The sequence below is a fragment of the Peromyscus maniculatus genome, chromosome 12, assembly GCF_049852395.1.
Source record: "Peromyscus maniculatus bairdii isolate BWxNUB_F1_BW_parent chromosome 12, HU_Pman_BW_mat_3.1, whole genome shotgun sequence".
Taxonomy (NCBI): domain Eukaryota; kingdom Metazoa; phylum Chordata; class Mammalia; order Rodentia; family Cricetidae; genus Peromyscus; species Peromyscus maniculatus.
Genome location: NC_134863.1, coordinates 46,122,495 through 46,140,237, shown reverse-complemented (window position 1 = coordinate 46,140,237; position 17,743 = coordinate 46,122,495). Strand labels below are relative to the sequence as shown.

At 43.5% G+C, this 17,743-nt stretch overlaps 1 protein-coding gene across 1 annotated transcript in view; it reads left to right on the top strand.

Moving 5' to 3' along the window:
• Positions 1 to 3,234: 3,234 nt before the first annotated feature.
• Positions 3,235 to 17,743, top strand: part of Nfkbiz (NFKB inhibitor zeta) — a 28,125-nt gene continuing 13,616 nt past the window's right edge. Inside the window, exons 1-2 of the mRNA XM_006996547.4 lie at positions 3,235 to 3,441; positions 5,304 to 5,378. The gene's annotated coding sequence lies outside the window, so the exon portion shown is untranslated. The remainder of the gene's footprint in view (positions 3,442 to 5,303; positions 5,379 to 17,743) is intronic.

The window sequence follows — 17,743 nt, the reverse complement described above, 5'->3', positions numbered from 1 at the left end:
AATCTAACAGTTCTGGTCTCAAGGACTTCAGATAAGGGCTTCTCAACCTTATAAAATTTTTATAGGCTAGTTAGTCCCACATACTTGTGAATTTCAGCATGTCAGATGAAAATGTTTAAATACATATTACTCTTAATAAATACAAAGGAATCATAGTTTTAAAAAACTACAAAGGTTTAATTAAGGATACAATTCATAATTCAATCAAACATTAGAAAATTTAATTGAATTCAAATGAACATTAGAATTTTGGTAGGCTTTTTTGTTTTTGTTTTTTTTTTAACCATATACAATTGATTGTCTTTATCTCTAAGTCCCATATCACTGGCTTCAGCCAACTTCAGATAAAAATATTTGGGAAAATATTGCATCTGTACTAAATGTATACAGACTTTTCCTGTCATTATTATATACAATAATCGATAAAGTGTAACATCTATTTATATAACATTTACATATTATTAGGTATTATAAGTAACCTAGAGATGATTTAAAGCATATGGAGGATGTTTGTTATACACAAATACTATGCCATTTTCTATAAAGGAGTCGATCATCCACAGATTATAGTATAATTGATCCTAGCACCCAATTCCTGAGTTATCGCTGGAGTTAGAATCACAGAGTACATGTAATTTGGGCCTTTAAAAGATTAACCTACAGTCTAAATATTTTTATATGTTAAATAGCCTTAATAATTATAAAGGTCTGCCTAAAATTGTGCTATCTAGTAACAGTTTTATTATGTCAGTTGGCCGTTATGGTTGGATGTTTGGACTTGTAATAAAATATTAAAACTGGTTTATATACAATTTTGTTGAAATAAAATATGAATTTGTGGGGCTGGAGGGATGGGACAGCACTTAAGAGCATTCGATGCTCTTGCAGAGGTCTTGTGAGTTTAATTCCCAGCACCCACATGGTGGCTCACAGCCATCTGTAATTCCAGTTCTGCAGGAGAGGGGTTTCTGACCCCTTCTGGCCTCCGTGGGCACCACATGCATATGGAATATATACATACACACAAGGAAAAACACTCACACACTACAAATAAAATTAATATCTGAAGTGGCAGTATTAATATAACTGAGTGACCCATATTCCTGAACTGAAATGATTGATTTACTGGTATTGTGAAAGGAGAAGCCCACAATAAGAACATTCTATGGAAATTATATCTTCTCGAAGTTATCCTATTAAGAATAACCTCTCTTGGAGCTGGAGAAAGGTCTCCACACTTTAGAGTTTGCAGGCCCCTGCAGCGGGACTGAGGTTTGGTTCCCAGCATTCCTCTCAGGAGGCTCACGGCTGCCTGTGGCTCTAGCCCCTAGCTAGTATCTGTGGGCACTAGCACTCACTTGCACATATCCCTCCACATGTATGCCATGCAATTAAAAATAATTCAGCAAATACAGAACAGGTATTAGGTATTCCAATGTATGTGAACCATTTTACCATTCAGTATAGTAATACCATTGACAGACTTTCCTAGCTAGAGATAGTAAGTTTCAGATTGATAAATCAGAGTCCTTGGGAAGAACAAATATGGGAAGCCTTTACATATTCACATGATACATGTAGAAGTGAGTTTCCTGTTTCTGGACCCAGATGAAGAAAACGACAATCACTGAGTGGAGCAGGGAAATGCATCCTGGAGGGAAGTAACAAGACGTCTTAATTCTCCTACAAAGTTGTATTTAGGATTACTCTACAGTGTAGGGTCAGTGCACTCAGAATAGCTGCTACATGGGTGGTATGATTTTGGATTTTGGATTTTGGAATTGCTGTTTCCTCTTTCAAAGTGGGTCCGCAGTACCCGAGTGCTAGGGGCACCTGGGAATGCTGGAGCAGTTCTGTTGAAGCAGAAATTTACGACACAGAAACTAGGGTAGCAAAAATGTGCTTCATCAGTTCAGTTTAACCCATCCTTTTAAAATGCACTTACTTTTAAATCTTTAAGATGATTTTTTTTGGTATGAAATGGCATTTTAAATATAGATTTTTTTTTTTTTTTTTTGGTTTTTTTGAGACAGTGTTTCTCTGTGTAGCTTTGCGCCTTTCCTGGAGCTCACTTGGTAGCCCAGGCTGGCCTCGAACTCACAGAGATCCGCCTGCCTCTGCCTCCCAAGTGCTGGGATTAAAGGCGTGCGCCACCACGCCCGGCAAATATAGATTTTAAGCACGGGGATTAAAAGAAAAAGAAGCGCTCAGAAACAAACAAACAAACAAACAAACAAACAAACAAACCAACCCCACACTTTTTGGTGTGGGCTTCTCTGAGACAGAACTGCCAGAAACTCATTTTAGGATATTTATCTTTTCTAAAAAAATGCTAACCGAGATGCATTACACACATACAAAATTTCCTTTCTTTTTATTAGTTTTTTTAAATCAAACGAGAGCTCGTCAGGCCTCTTGAGCTTTAAGGATCCGAAGTTGGGACGCAGATGAACATTCTTACAGCCCCAATAAGGACCCTGGGTGTTTCCTATGCAATCACAAACTAGACTGTAAGAGCGAATGCCTGGAGATGATGAAAAACAGTACCGAAACCACCGTAGCGAGTGTTCCAAAACCGAACAGTGAAACTGGATGTCAGGAGAAACCCCTTGAGTGTTGTGCAATGGCTGGTCCGCAGTCAAGCCCGCTTCCCCGGTCACCTGGGCCAGCACTGCACCCGGTGAAGACCTCCCACCCCTCTTTCATTGGTGATGCGGGTTGCGAACAGAGATGCCACTGTTCTGATGGCCGTGCTCGCAAAGCTGAACCGCGGGGAAGTGATCCTCCAGACAGTTCCATCTGCACGCCTAGGGAGCCACAGTGACCAAGTGAAATTCGTAGAGAGGCGACCCTAACGAGAGAGGCCGAATCCCCTATATCCCCGGGAGGGGCACCGGGACCGGGGCGGCGGAAAGACTGCTTTGCGGCGCCTCGCCTTCCTCCGCGCCGCTCCAGTCCGGGTCTTGGAGCCGGCCCGCGCGGGGAATGTCCGGGGCTCGGGTCGGTACCTTTTTGGCCCTGGGAATTTCCAGAGTGCGGAAAAAGTCCACAAACTTAGTCCTCGCTGTCCCCTTCGCCTCCTCAGGCCCTTCTCGGTGCCCACGCACCCCCGATCGAACCCGAGCATGAGCATAGCGTGTATTTTAGGCGTGCTGGGCTTCCCCGCCCCCTCTGCCCACTTAGCAGGCAGGGAGAGAGCCGGCGGCGGCGCTATAAAGGCGGCCGGGGCCGAGGGTTGGCTCCTCCTGCCACGAGGTCAGACGGCGGCGAGCTCTATAGAGAAAGAGGCGGCTTAGCTGCGCCTTATCATGTAACCTCAAAAGGAAGCCGATCAGCTTCTTCTGAGGCTCTCACGTACTGGGGCATCATCGCTGCTTACAGCTGTGGAAACGGCTGGTTGGCTTTTATGTAGTTGTGTGACTTGACTCTTCAGACACAAAGGTATACTTTCATTATTTGATATTTAATATGGAAAGGTCTCTGTTTTTTTATTTTATTTTTAGATTTATTTATTCGATGTTTATGAGTGCTCTGTCTAAATGTATGCCTCTGTGCCAGAAGAGGGCATCAGATCCTACTATGGATGGCTGTGAGCCACCATGTGGTTGCTGGGACTTGAACTCAGGACCTCTGGAAGAGCAGCTAGTGTTCTTAATTGCTGAGCCATTTCTCCAGCCCATGAAAAGGTTTCTTGAGTGCTAAACTGCCCTCAACTGGTTCATTTCCCATATTCTTTCTTTGGGAGTTGTCTGCTGTTTTAAATAATAACATTTGCTTTGTGGCAAAATATTTTAAGGCAGGTTTTGTTTGTTTGTTTTTGAAGGGTGTTTTAATATTTTGGTAATAGTGTAAATAGTGTCTGTTTGCCTTGAAGGCCCATGAAGAACTAAGGATACTGGTGGAGGGTGCATATGTTGGGTGATGAAGACATTGTAAATCTAATGTATGAATTTATCTTTAGCCAATGATGGAGAATGGTGGTACCCTAAGGTGGTGGAAATTTCCTAGGAAGTTTGATGGGCGGGTTTAAAGGTATATTTTCTCACCAAGGGTAAACATGAAACTGCATCCTTTATGGAAAAATGTATCTGAGTAGATTGAAATATTTTATAGCATACCCTAGGTAATTCTCATAGTACCTCTATAAAACTAAAATTTATGAATGACCATTTTATGAATGAGAGCAACCTTTGATGTGATGGCTGGGCAGAACCTGCAGGTTCATAACAACCTATTTGAAGTGTTTGAAAGGTTTTGTCCAAGTGAAAGCATGTTTCTAGGTGGAAGGGATTAGAGATTCTCTTCACCGGCCTTAGTGAACTGGCTATAATGGGCAGAGGGGCTGGCCCAAAGAGGATGTGACATTTATTATGTAAATCTTAAGCATTTGGCAATACATACACTTTCAGTTTGAATCTAGTATCTAAAGAGATACAGTATCTGGTTGGGTGGAATGTTTTTTTTTTTGTTTTTTTTTTTTTTGCTTCTCTTAGTCCAGGGGTTCTCAACATGTGGGTCAAAACCCATTTGGGAGGGGAGTAAAGCAACCCTTTCCACAGGGGTGGCATATTAGATAATCCGCATATGAGATATTTATATTATGATTCATAACAGCAGCAAAATTACAGGTATAAAGCAGCAATGAAAATAATTTTATGGTTGGGGGTCATCACAACATGAGGAGCTGTATTAAAGGGTCGCAGCATCAGGAACGTTGGGAACCACTGTTAGACACTAGGTTGTTTGGATAACAACATAGAAAAGTTTCCAGTCCCAGTCACTACCCTTAGTGATCCCTGATACAGAAAAGCTTAAACCACATGCCATGTAAACGTGTTTTTATTTGGCCCGAGAACACAGTGTGTCTTCCACTCTCTCTACCTTCTCTCTACCATTTTGTGGGGTCAGGACACAGCTGGGCAGGGTACAGGTAATAAGCCCTGAAGGGACAGAAGCCATTCTGGGACGAGTCCGGGCAAGAGGTCAGTGTACAACACACACTGTGGTTGCGCACTTGATGGTATTCCGCCTTGTGCACAGGTAGGGCCCGGGTCAGCATAACAGTTATTAAGATGGCTTATGAAGGAAAAGGGGACAAACCCGTCCTTTACTTTGTCCCGAAAAAAGATCCTGTTCTCAGAACACAGAAACCAATCTTCCCAAATGCTGTGGACTCCTGGGAGCGTGATCTCCAGGAAGGCTTGCTGATTGTTCAGAGGGCAACCACAAATCACTCCCAAAGACTGTTGCTTTTTGGTTAATGATTGACACTGATCTGGTGGCCTCTTCCTCTGTCCCCTCAGCTTACTAAGAAGACTCTGAGGCCCATGCTGAACTTCACCTTTTGATCTCCTTGGCCTGATGCTGCACTCCTGAGGGTGAGAGGATGAATGTTTCCAAGTGGGGTTTGAGCATTACTCACGCCTTTGGATGATGTTGTCAGAATGGGAAATGGGGAGTTTTATTCGGAGCTAAGGTTTGCATAGCTCTCAGTTTAACCAATGTTTAAAGTTTACTTACAAGTAGGTAACTGTGATTTATGAACCAAAAGTTTCTGGTGGTTTGGCATTTGTTTTAAAGAGTATATTGAGTTTCCATTGCTTTTTATGGAAGGAGGCCATGAATATATCTAAGAGGGGAATACAGCCCTCTTCTGATGGACAGTTTCAGCTTTATGAAATCTTTCATGGACTCAGAGAGCATCATGTCTGCCCAGGGTGGCTGAAGAAGCTCATTTGAGCTCTCGTCTGTGGCTTCTGGTTAAAGCATTTCCTGTCTCTTCAGTTTGGAACTGTGAGGCCCCAAGTATTTTGTGGGGGAAATACTGGACTTGAAATTAACGTTCATAAACACTTGTTTGAGGAGGTGAACCGGCAACAGCTCAGCTTTTCCTCATATTAGCATTTGAGGTGCATTGATTTCACAGACTCAGGAGGACTGAGCAGTTGGCTCCGAGTCCCCCAGATCTAATAAGTAGTAGAGTCTAGATTTCCCACTGGGCCAGTTATACAGATGTGCCAGTGGGAGAGGCCAGTGATACAGATGTGCCAGTGGGAGAGGCCAGTTAGTTATACAGATGTGCCAGTGGGAGAGGCCAGTGATACAGATGTGCCAGTGGGAGAGGCCCGTTATACAGATGATGTGCCAGTGGGAGAGGCCAGTGATACAGATGTGCCAGTGGGAGAGGCCTGTTATACAGATGTGCCAGTGGGAGAGGCCAGTGATACAGATGTGCCAGTGGGAGAAGCCAGTTTCTTCCCAAGGACCCTTCTACTCCTTGGGCTGAGTATTGGCTTCCACTTACTCTCTGTTCATAGTTTACTGATATAGTTTTGCATGATGGCCGCCATGATAATACCCATTTGAAGGAGACCACAGCAAAGTGCTTTGGACTTCAGAGACTGGAGCCACAGGAGTGGCTGGTCTTAGGTTTCCATAAGAGCTGGCCATTTACTTTCTGTGTTCTTTTCGGAAAGACTAGTAGACATCATAGGAATGGATATCCTGAAACAAATTCCCTTTTCCCCCTCAGGACCCTTCCCTCCACTTTGGAAAGATAAACTTTGGTAAACCTTTCCACTCCCCGCGGCACAGGCCCACTGCCGTTGCCCCTGAAGAAGGGAGTCTTGGGTAAACCCGCTGACCAGTCTGTACCATCCCTGATGCCTCAGAGTGAGCTAATAAGCTAACTTGAGTGGTAGAGTAAAAGTGAGTCTGCTTGGATAGCTACGAACAAAATGCACGGAGTAATTCACATCCACTCTCAGTCCCTCTGATTATTTTGGTTAAGTTTTGCTTCTTGAATAGGACCCAATGGAGAGGGGCTCATGCTATAAATTGTGCATTCTCAAAGTGGGTAACATCACCCCAACAGGGCAGATATTGGTTCTTTGGGGGAAAATCTTAAGCTATTACAGTGCCCATCCATCAGCATGCCCTGCAGGAAGCCATGGCATGCAGATCAATGTGCAGAATTTCTGCAGTATTAAATGCCCATGAGGGAGTGTTTAGGAAGGAAATGTGTTAGAAATGTCTAGAGGCCATGCAGAGGGGCAAAAAACATTGAAATGACCTGCTGTAAATGTGCTATGTGTACTTATCCAAATGACATTCACAGCTTTTCTCTGGTTGCCTGTCTCTTGGTGTCTTCTTTTCTGTCTCCACTATTGCCAAGAATTTTAAAAGTCCAGGCTGTCAAAGAAGGAACAATTTCTATTCCCCCCCCCCCCCACAGGAGAAGTTTTCTTCTAACATATCTTTAAATATTTCAAAATACTATAAAAAATTATGGCAAAATCATGCGTGACATCAAAGTTATGAGCGCTGTAGATGTAACCAACCATCTTATTAAATAAGAAACACAGAACTAATGTAAAAGAGAAAGCCGAGAGGTCAGAGCTCAGAGCTAAAATCTCACCCTTCCTCCTGCGGTGGTCCTAGCTTCCCCGAAAGAGAGCTATTTCCTGTCTGTCTGGCTCTTCATAGTATTTTGTTCTGCCTTCTCATTGGTTGTAAACCCAAACACGTGACTGCCTTGTCACTGTCTGTATGTACAGCCCCCTAGGTCTTAAAGGTGTATGTCTCCAATGTTGGCTGTATCCCTGAACACATAGAGATCTATGGGATTAAAGGTGTGTGCAGCCGCCGCCGCCGCCGCCGCCGCCACCACCACCACCACCACCACCACCACCACCACCACCACCACCACACTCTGTCTATGGCTCTAATAGCTCTGACCCCCGGGCAACTTTATTTATGAACATACAATTAAAATCACATTTCAGTACAATTAGAATACCACCACAAGCTTTGTGCTGTGAGCCTGTGCAGGCAAGTATCTGTTTAAGTCTTTAAGTACTTTTGGCTGGATACCCAGGAGTCAAATTACCAGATCATATGGTAATTTTGTATATAACTTTTCAAGCTGAACTTGAATAATTATTATTGTCTGTCTGTGTGCATGACACAGTGGAAGCCAGACTTTCCGAAGTCAGTTCTCTCCCCCTCCACTGTGGGTTCTGGGGATTGAACTTATGGAAGCAGGTGATTTTACCCACTGAGTCATCTTGTTGGCTCTATGTATAACTCTTTGAAGCTCTGCCATACCAGTTTTCACAGAGGCTATATCATGACCATTGTGTGTGTGTGTGTGTGTGTGTGTGTGTGTGTGTGTGTGTGTGTGTGTATAGGCCTGAGGACACCCCCGTGGGATTCAGTGCTCTCCTTTTACCGTGTGGGTTCTGGGGCTCAGACTGAGATCATTAAGGTTGGTGACAAGTGCCTTTACCCACAGACCTGTCTTGCCAGCTCTGCCTATTGATTCTTATGCAGTGTTTGGTTGAGTAGAGTGAATAAGTGTGTGTGCCAGGAGTGTAAAGCCAAGGGTTGATAACCGAGTTACGAGTACAGAATCTGCCTGGTGGTTCCGAATTCAGCACCATGATGACGGAAACAGAAACTTTCCTTCAAGTTTCCCTGTACTTTAGAAACAAGTGGATGGCTGGAAATTGTGCCTATGAAAACCATTGGGGTAATGTTGCTGGAGGGCTTCTCTCCAGGTTCCACCAAGCCCCACAGTCCCACAATCCACATATAAAATAATCACTCAGACGCTTATATCACTTATAAACTGTATGGCTGTGGCAGGCTTCTTGCTAACTGTTCTTTTATCTTAAATTAACCCATTTTTATAAATCTATACCTTGCCACGTGGCTGGTGGCTTACCGGCGTCTTTACATGCTGCTTGTCCTGGCGGTGGCTGCAGTGTCTCTCCCTCCTTCTTCCTGTTTCCCCAATTCTCCTCTCTTCTTGTCCCACCTATACTTCCTGCCTGGTCACTGGCCATCAGTGTTTTATTTATATAGAGTGATATCCACAGCAGGGTAATGTGCTGGATTTCATACACACTGGATCCTTTAAACATCTGGACCACTTGCCACGGACTCTCAAATTCAAAAGAGACCCTGGGAGGTTTCCCTGAGGTTTAAAAGGGCCAGAGCTACAAGGTGATGCACAGATGTGCTGACTTGGCCTGTGGCTGAAGATGAACGGAGAGAACCTTGAGGATGGGAATTGGGTGGCTCTGACTTCACCTTCCTCCTTTCTTTTGCCTCCATCCTCTCATCTCCACATTGTAACACAGTTGCTGCATGAGTTTTTGTTGAACAAACACCCCACAGTGTAAAAAACGGTGCAAAGGATTCATTTTTCTAGTTGGAATGACTATCTGTGGAAAGCTAACAGGAAAGCTACAGGGACTTTTTCTCTTTCTTACCTCTGCTAAGGGCAAGAAGGTGGGTTCAGACTGAGATGACAAGCAAGGGTTAGAGGAAATTAAAATTCCAGTTTTCTGGGCCAGGCTCCTGCATTTACCCTTGAAATAGCGAGTGTCATGTCAGATGAACGTAATCCCAGATGGCAGAGGCGGGTGGAGCTGATCCTTCCGAGCTTGTCATCCTGGGCCAAAGTTCTCTATCTCTTGAACAATCAAGGAAAACAGTTTTGTTTGTTTACTCGGGGTGTTGGACAGCATCCAGCTTTAAGATAAGAGAGATTCTTACACGCAACACTAATTAAATATTTAGGGCATGGTGACAGATCACAGTTGGCTTGTCACTCAGGAGGTACAATGTGGCAGCAATATTCAGGGGCCATGGTCTAGATTTCATTCATACTATATTCATACGTTCATACTTTATTCATAGTGTAAGCCCCAAAGTTTATGGTATTTTACTTTGGGGGCGCCTCTCTTTAAAATGTTAGTAGCCTTGTATAAAGTTTCCTATTTATGAATGGATTGTGGGTGCCTTCTTGAAGATGATGGGGCAGTGATTGCTCTATCAGTTGCAGGGAAGAGGAGATGCAGACCAGCAGCAGAAGAGGAGACGAAGACTCCCCCTGTTCTCCACCTGGCTTCCTTAATTCTATTCATGATGTACCCTCCATTACCAGCCTTGCAGTGGTCTGACTCTGTTCATTCTCTGGTTTTTGGTCCATTGACAGCCTTATGGGCTATACTTCTGAATCATTTCACTGACTAGCATCCCCCCCTTTTCATTCTGTGGATACCACTCCATTCAGCTGTTCATGACCTTGACTGTCACAGTGTCCCACTTACCTACGTGCACACAGCTGCCATCTCTGATGTTTCCCTTTGCTTAGAAACTCTGAGCAGTTCCCCATGGCCTGTCACACCAACTCTTCACTGTTCCCAGGCAGCTGAAACCCCGTGGGAAGGGGGCCGCAAACCTGACTTCAAGATTGTCCCCTTTCCTTATGTTTTCTTCAAGTTAGCTTGGTGAACCAAAGGTGTCAGAACATTTAACTATCAAGTATTAAACACAGATTTGAAAAAAAATAATAATGATAACTACCATTATTGGTATGCTAAGCATATCATCTATACTGACTCATTTAACCAACCCACTGACCAAAAATAGTTAAATACCCATTTTAAGGATGAGAAAAAGAGTCCTAGGAAAGACAGTTAATGGTAGGTGGTTATGAAGTGAAGGGATGGGATTTGGACCAAAGTTTGCTTCACTTGGAAACGCTGTGATTTCAAACAAAGGATGAAAAATATTACAGGCAGAAAATTTAGCTTGGATAAAGCTTGTAGCGAGAATTAATGTGCCTTTTCTAATGTGGTCCATAAGGATATAAATATACTGGAATCAAGTATTAGTTTGTTAGAGCTGTTACAGCGAAGTATTCCCTGATTTAGCTGCTTAAAAAATAGAGATTTAGGGCTCCTTTTGACCTCCCTTTAACTTATGTCTTTTAAGGTCCACCTCCAAATATAGTCTCGTCATGAAGTCCCAGTGCTTAGGGTATCCACAGTCTCTGGAATCCTCTGGTGACTGAGGCACAGGTCAGACTCTAACTGAACAGCTGGACTGGTAGGTTTGAGAGGGCCACACCTTGGAGGATGTGAAACCGGGTTCAGGGGATTGGTTTGATCTGAACTCCGCCACTGGGTTCAGCAGCTGAGCAGGAGAAACCTTCTCCAAAACTTCCAGTTATTTTTGTTTGTTTAATCATTTATGTGTGTGTAGGGGTGTCTTCCTCAGTCACTTCTCTCTGTATGTTGAGGGTTCAGGACCGGGTCACTCATTTGACCTGGAGCACACCATTGCAGCTAGACTGTCTAGCAGAGACCCCCCAGGACTGGCCAGTCTTTGCCTCCTTTGCTGGGGCTATAGACTTGTGGGCTGTGTGCCTCTCTTTTACATGATAGTCGGGGATCTGAACTCAGCACCTTATGCTTGTGTGGGAAGCACTTTACCCACTGAATCATCTCTAGTTGCCATTATTATTATTATTATTATTATTATTATTATTATTATATTTATAAAATTGCTTTTTTATTGTGTGTGCGAGAGTGTGGGCATGTGTGTGCCACAGTGTGTGTATAAAGGTCAGAAGACAACTTTTGAGAGTCTGTTCTTTCCTGTAGCATGTGGTCCTGGGATGGAATTCATGTCCTCAGGCTTGACAGCCAGTGCCTCTTTACCCTCTGAGTCATTTCCTGAGTCCCCCAGCCGCCTTTAAATAAGATGGTAGTCAGAATGAGCACAAAGGGGTGGGTAGGGACCACTGAGAAAGAACTACTAGAACTTTCTTATAGTGAAATGAAGGAGCAAAAGCATCAGAGATTTAAGTTGTCCAGAAATTGCTGGAAAGGTGGTGTGTGTGTGTGTGTGTGTGTGTGTGTGGTGAATGCATTCGGATGTGCAGGTGGGTGTATACACGCCCAGAGGCCAGAGGATTACTTAAGGTGTCTTCTTTTCAATGTGGGCCAAAATGCCTTCTGCCAGGGTTTCTCAGGGAATCAGAACTTACCATTTCTGCTAGGCTGGCTAGCCAGCATGCCGTCAGGATGTGCCTGTCTTCACCTCCCAATGCCAGCCAGGGCTGCAGGCACATGGAGCTGGACCTGACATTGTACATGAGTGGATTTGGACCCGGGTCTTTGTACTTTTGAAAGAAGTGCTCTCAGCAAACCTGGCCATCTCTGCAGGTCACAAAGAGAGTTGTTTGACGGGTATACTGGTGCAAAGAGGGAAAGAAGTTTGATTTCCTCCTTCCTCTCCTCCCTCCCTTCCTTCCTTCCTTTTTGTGAATGCCTGTATGTACATGTTTGTGTGTGCATATGTGTGCATATGGAAACTTGAGGCTAGCCTTGGGTAGCCTATCTCAGGTGCTGTACACCTGCTGTGGGATGTTTTTCTGTATACTGTGAATATGTGGTGTGTGTGTGTGTGTGTGTGTGTGTGTGTGTGTGTGTGTGGTGTGCACATGCATGCATGTGTGTTCACGTGTGTGCTACTGCACTTGGCATTTCATTACATATGTTCTAGGGATTGCACTCAGGTCTTAATGTCCTTACTGGCTGAGCTGTCTTCCATAGGTTTCGTTTTTTTTTTGAGCTATCAATCATACTTGTGGCATCATGGGATTAGAACTTAGAGGTAAGGAGACCTTACTCAGATCAGAGCTGAGTGATGTTGTTTATACAGTTCGGAAAGAATGAGATCAAAAAGTCTCAGGTCTGACCCACGCCTTTAATCTCAGCACTCGGGAGGCAGAAGCAGGCGGATCTCTGTGAGTTCGAGGCCAGCCTGGTCTACATAGCGAATGCCAGGACAGCCCAGGTTACATAGTGAGACTCTACCTCAGGTCAAACAAAAAACCAAGCCAAAACAAAAATCCCAGGTGTCAAAGTGCTTTGTGGTCACTTAGGAGTGGAAGGCAGTGGAAAAGTTTCTTCCAGTCTGTCTGAGATGGTACTCGATTCCTAGCACATCACACCACTTGCCCCGCATTACACAGCAATTCCATTGTCGTCTGTGTCTGCTGTGAATATAAGCTCCGTGAGGGCCTGGAAGAGTGAGTATCAAGAGCACTGTGTGTGCTGCTTAAATATTTACTGAATGAGCCGGGCGGTGGTGGCACATGCCTTTAATCCCAGCACTAGAGAGGCAGAGCCAGGCGGATCTCTGTGAGTTCGAGGCCAGCCTGGTCTCCAAAGTGAGTTCCAGGAAAGGCGCAAAGCTACACAGAGAAACCCTGCTACTGCATTTCCTTGTCAGAAACTAGATGTGACTCTGGCTAAAAAGCATCTGCAATCTGGTTACTCCTAGATTATCTGTTTGCATCTGTGTTTTTGTTGTTATTTGTTAAGTTTTTTTTTTTTTGTTTCTGCTAGATAGATCTCTTTCTCCTTTATTTGCTCTATTTGTACTTAGACTCTTAGTGGGTGCCAGCACCCCATTCACATATAACAAGTGTGTGTGTCTGCCACTCTTGTCCAAAAGTTTCTTCAGTAGTGCTGCTGCTGTGGTGCCATGGAGTTGCCATAAAAAACAGTCTTAGGTTGGCTAGGCATTTAAACCAACTCCGTTAAGGAACCATCCAAGGCATGTTTGAGCCTACTTTGAGTTCTCTTGTCATAACATACCTCTCTCAGCAGTCTGAGTGGTATAAATGGCACTAGAATTACTGGATAAAGAAGTTTAATTGAGGGTGCTCCAACAGATGGGGAATTCCTCCTTTTTAGGAACGATTAAAACCACTGGGGAAGTGTTTTGGGAACCACCGATCAGTGTGAAGATCATGTTAGGCACAGAGCTCTGTTTGATAAGTCATACCCATCTGGAAACCTGGGGAAAAATGGCCAAGAGTCACTGATCAAGGATTCTGAGACTATGGACATATAAAACTAAAAGCAAAGCAAAGCAAAACAAAACAAAAAACAAACCCCAACCTTGTTTGTGTCCTTTTCTCTTTCTGCAAACCTTTTCTGTCCACCCCTTGGGTTTGTTGGGCTTCTCTGGAAGCCCAGATGATGTAGGCTGACAGAGATGTTATCCTGTAGGTAACAGGGCAAGCCTATACAATCTAGAATGAGATTTAGGAGCTGGATTTGACATGGTGGCCAGAAACAGGAAAGATGGAAGGATGTGGAGAGGAGAGCCGATTGGCTGACTCTCATAGCTAGTTGGTACATCTTCAGGAATTGTTCGTTCCAAGTTTTCTGATGTACTAATTTAACAGTGCAATATTTTAAATGACATCCAGCTCCTTCCTAACCAGTTTAATGGGCCAGATGTGAAAGTGCTTGGGGCGGGGGTGTTGGTGTGTGTGTGCTATGCAGGCACAGGTATGACTAACAGGTCTTGTAATCTAGTCCTCCTTCTGCAGCTTCAGATAACAGAAGTAGAGAGTTTACTCACAGCTCACAGTAATGTAAAGGAATGATAAGGGAATTAATATTTGCTCAGTTTCTAGAGTATGTCCAGTACAATGTATGCATTGTACATTATCTCATGTGATGCTAACAGTTTGATTTAGACTCTAGTTTTTCCTCAACTCTTAGGAGCATAAACGGATACTCAGAGATTAAGGAAGTTGCCCGAGGTCACACAGCCAGAAATTGCTAGAACTGGGTTTGTAGGTTTTACAGTCATACCATAGTACCTCTAAGCGCCTTTGCTTGAACCAGAGAGTGGGATTTTTTTTTTTTCCCATTGTGGACCAAGTAGAAATATTTGAGCTTTTGGGGGCCACAAGAGAAGATTGAGGATATTATGTAGGTACTTAGGCACTTAAAATGAATGATTAAAAAATGTAAAAACCAGTTTGCACAAAGGGCTGTCTTTAGCTTGGAGCCTACGGTCCCCAGTTTCTGACTTAAGGTATACTGAAAGTGTAAGCAAAAGCAGCTTGGTGGGGAGGGGAGGTGATTGTGATTAACTCTGTTAAATCCACGTATCTCCTAATAACAGAAAGTTCAGATTTTGTTGTTGATATCAGGGTTCCATTCTTCCCATCCGTAGCTAGGCATGCTTGTATTTTATTGGCTCACATGCGCTGTGGTTGGCAAGATCTCGTTAACTGGCACTTGAGTTTTTGACCATTGACTTCATTGATTTTACTTCAGTCTTTGACCATTCTTCCAGTCATTACTTACTCTAGAGATAACGTAAATAACCCAACACAGCATTTAGTGTGTGGTGGACTTTCAGTAGCTACTAGCATTAACATTATCGGTGTGCCAAAGTATAGATAATATTTCATGGCTATCATTTTAACTATTTCATTGGTGGTGCCTGTTTTGACCTAGGCTGGTGTCTTCTTCGGCTCTTAAGCATTTCTCTAATTGGTGTTTTTATCTGGCATACACTGCTTCCTTATTTGTAGAAATTCAGAGTAAGTCTCTGTAAAAAAACAACAACTAAAAAAAAAAAAAATCCCTCCCCCTAACCAAAACCTTCAAGTTTTAGATACTGAATTAAGGGCTGTACATTAAAGAATATCCGTAGAAAAAGTTCTGGAATTAAAATTCTGGCAGATAAGGCATTCGTGTCTTTATATGACAAATGAGCGACAGATGTGCATTATCTGTATTTAAAAGGAAGGGAGGTTAAAGAAGGCGCATGCTAGGGCTGGCGAAGCGGCTGAGCTGGTAAAGGTGCTTGCTGCCAAGCCTGATGACCTGGGTTCGATCCCCCAGTCCCACATAACGAAAGGAGAGACCTGATTACTTCAAGCTGCCTCTCTGTTCTGCACACATTTGCTGTGGAATGAACATGGCACAATATATAATATAAATAAATATCTATAATAAAAAAATACTTAAAATAAAGGTGGCGCATGCCTCTCAACCCAGCAGTTGAGAGGCAGAGATACTGGGACTGTAGCAAGTTTGAATCTATCTCCGTCTACATAGTGAGTTCCAGGGCAGCCTCGGGTACAGAGTGAGACCATGTATACCACCCCTGCTCCACAACAGGAGACTCTGAGTGTGAAATTTGTTTTTTTAAGATTTATTTTTTATGTGTATGAGTATTTTGCTTGTATGTTTGTATGTATGTATGTATGTATGTATGTATGTATGTATGTATGTATGTATGTGCAACATGTGTGTGCCTGGTGCCCTTGGAGTACAGAAGAGCATGCCACATCCCTTGGAATTGGAGTTCCAGGTGGTGGTGAGCTGACATGTGGGTTCTGGGAACTGAATCTGGGTCCTTTGCAAGAGCAGCAAGTACTTTTAACCCATGAGTCTTCTTTCAAGCCCTCAAATGTGAAAGTTTTTGAAAAATATAAACTGATATATTAACATTTTTGTTTTTGAGACGTTGCTATGTAGCTGAGGCTAGCCAAGATCTCACTATATAGTCCAGGCTGATCTTGAATTCCAGATCTTCCTAGGCACTGTGTATACAACACCATGCTCTCAGAAATTTGTGTGTGTGTATTTTTGGAGACTGAACCCAAGGCCTTTTTCATGCTAGGCAAGTGCTGTACCACTGAGCTACACAGGACCCCAGCTAACTTTATGTTCTGATCTGTCTGTCTTAAACTTTAATAGCTTTTTTACCCACAGGTGATTTTTGTAATATCTTGCATTGTTCATCTGCAACATACAGTTAATTGAGTGATACAGATTTTCTAATGCTTTATCATGGTTGGAAAGATATGTATGTATGTTCCATTATTAAAAATTACATTTGTGAATAACATCACCACTGGCCTCATGACAAGGCTTTAAGTATTGGGAGGCTCTCCACCTCGGGAGATCTGACAGAGATTGCCTCAGATTCTAAGTTTTCACTAAAAAACTTGAATTCTCTCATTGCCAACAAATACTGACAGCTGTTCTTTTTGATACAGCAGATTTACTTTGTAATTAAAAAGGGATCTGAATATCCAGTTTGTCACTTACATGAAATTGATATCTTGTGATAAACAGTGGCTCAGCTCACAGCCCGGTGTTTGGTCAGAACAAATGACGAGCCGTACTGTTCACCTGATGGACAAACACTCTTCTTATAGGCTATGGAACCCATTGGTGCAGAAGGGACAGTGTCCTGATTGGTGTAAGTACAACCCTTCCTTTGCAGGAAGGCCGTAGGTGACTAGTATAAACACCCTGGTTCTGGCTTATAAGCAGACTGCCCAGCTCAATCTGTAGGCCTGCAGGCAGACACTCTTTGGTTCTTCCCATCGTTACAATAGGCCCAATTAAAGGCTCTTAAATGGTATTGCCTTTTTATGATTGATTTTTAAGTTAGCATACAAGCCGGGAGGTGGTGGCACACACGCCTTTAATCCCAGCACTCAGGAGGCAGAGCCAGGCAGATCTCTGCGAGTTTGAGGCCAGCATGGGCTATAGAGTGAGTTCCAGGAAAGGCACCAAAACTACACAGAGAAACCCTGTCTTGGAAAAGAAAAAGAAAAAAAAAAGTTAGCATATGAAAAGCAATGGGTTTTATTGCTGCCATTTTTATACATATCTGTCATTATATTGTGTTCTAACCCCTCCACCCCATCCCTGCACACACTGTGTCCCCTGTCCCCACTAACTAGATACCTTCTCCCAGAACGTACTCCCTTCTGATTCCATCACCCTCTCTCTACCTTTAAATCTCATGACTCCTTTTTCTAGTTCCATTGCGCGCGCGCGTGCGCGCGCGCGCACACACACACACACACACACACACACACACACACACACAAGCGTGCACATGTGAAGTTGTCATTAAAATCCTCACCTGTCTAACATGGGTCTGATGCTGTGTTTTAAAGGGGAGATTAGAAGACCTGTGCCCTCCAGGCTCAGATACACTGTCTGCATCTTAAGGACACCGGAAGAGGCGAAAATAATATATCAGAGAGCTGTGTGACTTGTGGAAAGGAGAATTCTACTCCACAGTGACCTGAAAACCCCTTTCACTT